The sequence below is a fragment of the Solanum pennellii genome, chromosome 2, assembly GCF_001406875.1.
Source record: "Solanum pennellii chromosome 2, SPENNV200".
Taxonomy (NCBI): Eukaryota; Viridiplantae; Streptophyta; class Magnoliopsida; order Solanales; family Solanaceae; genus Solanum; species Solanum pennellii.
The window spans coordinates 35,972,622-35,978,573 of record NC_028638.1 but is presented as its reverse complement, the minus strand read 5'-3'; positions in this window follow the sequence as shown (position 1 = coordinate 35,978,573).

Genomic DNA, 5,952 nt, shown 5'->3' with positions numbered 1-5,952 from the left:
TATATATATATATAAACCTTTTCTTCACTTTTTCTTAACATTTGTTATCACTCCACCTCTTTGTTTGTTTACAATGTATCTGATATAAATATTTATGAATCTTGCTTAAAGTTATGTATTTGATACATAATTTATATATTGTTTGTGATGTATCAAGTGAATGAGTAATGCACATGCGAGTTCTGTAAATTTAGGACACTATAATTTGAAAATTTTTCAGAATAGAATGTAAACACTGTCCAAATTGTTAGGATTTCTGTACTTTATATATAAATAAATGAATTGTTGATCCATCCAAAAATTACTTGGTTTGAAATAAATTAGATTAAAATGAACAAAATGTAGAAAATTATACCTATACTTTTTTTTTTTCATTTATCATAAATTCTACTGATTTATTTATTTTTACTTATCGTTTTTTTCATTTAAGTCAATAGAGGATTATATTAGTAATATAGAGGTCAATAGGATCAATCAAACCATGTAGCAATTTTCTTTTGTACCTTATTATACCACACTTCATAACTGACATATTATGGATTATATGTTATTATCTTCCTAATTTTACTAAAATATTTCTCTAGAATATTTTGTCTTCCTATTTTTCTTCCATAATTCAAGCAAAAATAATTGTTCTAAAACTTCTCAAAATAATCTCTCTTCTTTCTAAAATATACCCCATTAATATTCTCACACAATTTTCTCTCTTAAATATATTCACACGATTTTTTTCTTAGTTTTTGGACTTTTTCGTACACAATTTTTTCTTCTACTTCTTCTTATTTGTCGTCTATATAATTTTTATGTTTTCATTCATGATTTTTTAAAATTAAAATAACAAAAATTATTTATTAAGTATGAAAAGTGATAGCATTCATTCAATTTTGATAATGACGTCAAATCATAATTCAAACTGGTATTATAGTATATGAAATTGGTATACAAACTGATATCATTGATTTGAAAATGTGATTTATTAACTGATTTGTTGCATGAATTGTTACAATTAAAAATCTGTAATATTCATTCGTTTATGCATATTGTCAAATTTAAGTGGATATTATGCCAATTTATATACATTTGTTGAAATTTGAAGATATAACTTTTATTTTGAACACGGGGTAACTAAAACACAATTAACACCAAATGCCATAACATGAGTAATACAAATATCATACGTAAAAACATAATTAAATAAATTTCATACCAATTATCATACATGTAAACAAATTTTATGCCAATGTCTGACAAAAAAAAACAGAATTAAATATCAATGAACATAATTTAAAGAGTTTCAATTTGAATATAATCGAATAAAAAATAACTGATATTATTCAAGGCTTCCTCGCTTCTTATTTGAGTTTGATCAAAGGTGACGAGTGAACTTTATACTTCAAACTTTTCATGAAAAAAAGAAAAGAAGCAATGCTCATTGTCCAAACCCAGATTTTTGTTTAGTAATTCCAAACGATTTAAAAAATGGACGTTACCTCAGGCCGAGATCACAGGGGTGCGTGAGGCTCTTAGTTGGCTAAAGGAACGACTCAATAGAATGATGTTGGTTGTGAAAACTGATAATCTGAACTCTGAAACAAGCTCTGGAAAAAAACTTGATGAATCAAACCTTATTTTGATTCTTTAGTTTTTGATTGTAAAACTTTTATCAAAGAGTTACCTTTTCTCTCTTTGTCCGCTATTAAGAAATCAGCCAATCAAGTTGCTCATTGTTTTACTAGAGCATCTGTTTCTATGTCTTGTTCGATTGAGTAGGATACTAGCCCTCCATCTCTTATTACGGATGTACTCATTTTCAATTTAAATAACACATAATGAAGGAACCATTTTTAAAAAAATGAAAAAATAGGTAAAAATTAGGCAAATCACATAGTCTAAGGGCAAATTACTTTCTATCTCTACTGTTTCACTATTTACCAAAAATTTCTTTTTTTATATTAATTCGGATACTTAATATAACAAAACGATACTTAAATTAGAGAGGACGGATACTTTAATAGTTAGTTTGTTGTTATCAGTTACGGCGTAAAAAAAGGAATAACATTTATCCCACGATTCACATCCCTTCCAATCCAATGATTTTGTTCCTATTTTTACACCTAAAATCACTCCCATATATCAACAGTTACATCAATCACTCTATTTTTAAATTTTAAATCTATTCCCTCAAGTTCATCAATTTCACGTTCCTAAAGAGGTGAGACTATTTTTTCATCAATTTTTTATTTTCAATTCTTCAGATTTCATTTTTTTTATTAAAAAAATAATAATATTTTTATTTACAATTTTCTTATACATATAAATTTTGCTCCTTCTTTTTAGTATGGTGTCTTGTATATTTGATTTTGATGATGAAAACTTTCATTAAAATAGATCTAATCAACTCATTATAATTTCGATGATGATTATTGAGCTGAAAATAGATCCAAAAGGTTGTAGGATTCATTAGCAATGGCGAATCATAATATTTTTAGAAGACGAAGTCGAAGAAGGATGAAACTTCATCTTTTAAAGCAAATGTGAAAGAACTTCATCCCTAGTGAGTTATTTTTAAAAAATTAGATATGTTGATAACAATGATAATTATCATATTATTTTGTACCTTGCTTTAAATCTGACGAAATTATATAAAATCCTAATTTTAATTCTTTTTATTTTTCGATATATTGTCACTAATCTATCAAACTATATAGTAGAAATTATTTTGATGGGATGTAATTTACAGAATAGTGTATCATATTATAAAATAGTTTAATCACGATACTTAAATAACATATAATGAATATATGATGTTTCATTTAGTATAGGAAACAAATATCATCAAGTGGTATTGAGTATCAGTTACTATTATTATCATTATGTATCAACTAAACAATAAGATTTTTTGTAGTTACTATAAAGTATCATGTAATTAACTTTTTTTTCAAAATTTAATTTATTTTTGTACCTGCAAAATGTTTATAGTGACGGTTGAATGTTTGTAGTTGCATTTGCTGAATTCTTTAGCGATGAAGTCAACATCCATCTAATGGTTTCTGAATTGACTACCTTTGCACAAGATATGCAACACTATTATGGAAGTACGATCTCGATAAGGTCAAGGTGGGATATGTTAGCGATAGCGATGATCCACTAAAGTTGAAGAGCTATTTCACTCCACAACAACAAGATGACTTGGTTCACATAAAACAGTGATTATGTACCAATTCAGGGACAACTTTTGATGTTTATTATTTTTAAGATACATTAACTGATATTTTGGAGGGTTGTTATTTTTCAAGATATATTTTCTCAAGTTTTACAGTTTTTTATAACAAAATTTTTTAATTTGAGTATAGTATTTGATATTGTTAGTACCTTGTTACGTTTTGTCTATTATAAGTATTTTATACATCATATATTTTATACTCTATATTAATTGTAATATAGAGTATATTACAATTAATATATAATTGATACTATATTATTAGTAGATACAAGATTTTTCAAAAACTTTGTTATTTATATGATACACGATTATTCTTTATATAACAACATTTGGATGTATCACAACACGTGATACTATATTTTTATACTTGATACAAATCAGTTAATTTTTAATATATTTAGTACCTTCTAACATTATGTTTCTTATAAATTTGGTACAAATAAATGACTATAGTTGATACTATATTATAAGTTGACACAAATTTGTCAAATAATATATTATGTATATGATAAAAAAATATATATTAAGTATATGATACACAATTGTTATTTATCATTCTTTCAACATCACAAATTGATGTGTCTCACAATATTAAACCTGATACTATATATTTACAATTGTTTCAATCCTCTAAATTTGCAATATATTTAGTATCTTTTAACATTATGTCTCTTATTATATACACATCACAACTCTTATCCGGTACATTTACAACACTTGATACTATATTATCCGATACAAAAAATTTTAAAGAATTAAGTATCAAATTCATTATGTTAAACAAATCAATGCAATGTAATAGTATTTTCAGTACTTATTAGCAGTTACATATACATTAATTACTTAACCAATACGACATATATTTTAAAAGTAACTTTATATCAAACACAAAATAATATATATTATGTATACCGAATTCACTTTATCAAAATTAACAATAAAAAAATATAACCAGAACTGAAAAACGTAATATTACAGTTTATTGAATCAGAAATTAATAAGCTAAAAGTACTTTTCAATGTAAACATTTGTAATAGTGGAAATAAATGTAATAATTTGAAAATTATTAGATCTGAAAAAAACAAAGTACTCTAAAAAAGTATTGATCAAGATTCGGGAAGAAAGTACAAGTTCTTCGATTGTAGTCTTCTTGTTCACATCGCCCATAACAGTTAATGTTTGATGTTAGTTTTTCATCTGGATTTTTCTTTCTTTTTTTCTTGATCCACTGGACATTCTTTTGTATCTTGTTGGCAAGACAACTTCTTTCAAAACACAATTCAAAACTGATCAATCACTTCTGTCCGACATTAATTTCATTGGAACTACATAACACACTAATACATAGATGCAATTGTACCAAATATAAAATAATAATCTTTCTTGATATTAAAGGTTCAAGAAGCCAAAACAACATCCCAAACCAAAAGAAAATAAAAAGAAAAAACAGTTATAAAAAAGAATCAAACTTTTACTATTTTTTTTGACGAAAAATGAGAAGGTTTCACAATTTGAAATTCAAAAATGCCTAATTCAATTTGAGGTTTATGAAGACTGATCGGTAGAATTGTTAAACGTCCGCGTGATTCGTGGGGTTAATTATAATTTCCTTTTTTGATCCCCTTTTTATGCAATAAGCTGATAACAACAATTTAAAAATTTAAGTATCCGTCCTTTTTAATTAAAGTATCGGTCAACAATATTATGTATCTGAAATAATATAAAAAAAGAGATTTTTGGTAATTAGTGAAAGAGTAGGGATACTAAATAACAACAAAACATCAAACTTAAACAGATTAGATACGTTAATGTTCGTGTGCAACACATAAAAGATACACAAATACCTAAATATTTCATTAGTCATTATATAAATAGATAAAAAAAATAACGTATCAAAATATATCAATCTGATACTTAAAATATTATATACAAAATATTAATATTTATGTGTAAGACATAAAAGTGTAAAAAAAGTTATGTGTTCCATGAGTGCAGTGAAAATTTGAAATAAACGATACTTAAATGAAAAAAACAATCATCAAACTAATGAAAAAGATACAAAAATCAGGATGGATAGGGATACAAATGTACATACCGTAGGTTTTGTTGGTCGAATAATCGGAGGTGCCGCCTTTCTACCCTTTTTTTAGGATTTTTGGATCTTTCGAAGTAGATGCATGTTTGTTCTTTGCAAAATTTTTCTTGCTTGAACTAGGATTTGTCATGACTATAGGGTCATGCAACGATTTACAACTCAAATCTTCGAAGGTTTCAATTCTGGAAAAAAAACTACATATTTTTAAAAAAAGGAAAAACAGTGAAAACGCAAAAAAGAAAAAAAAGAAAAGAAAAAATCATAATGGAGAAGATGATATATTTGTTCTGGACTCTAATCCGGATGAATAGGATAAGATTCTTTTGAATATCAAATTTACTTTAAATTTTTAACTGAAATTTTTAGGGGGGAAAATTTGGGTGAAATTTGGGGGATGGAAAAGGTTTGTTTTTGATTTCCAACGAAAAAAAAGTAAGTAAAGTATCATTGTATGTAAAAAAAAAGGGAGATTCTTGAATTTTAATAAAAGAGTAGGGAAATATTGGGAATAGATAAAGTAAAGTTGTACAGTTTAGTAATTTTTCCAAAAAATATTGCTCTTAGTAATAAATATATAATTAACATTTACTCCGTGTATAACATACACATATTAATAATTAATTACACAATATAT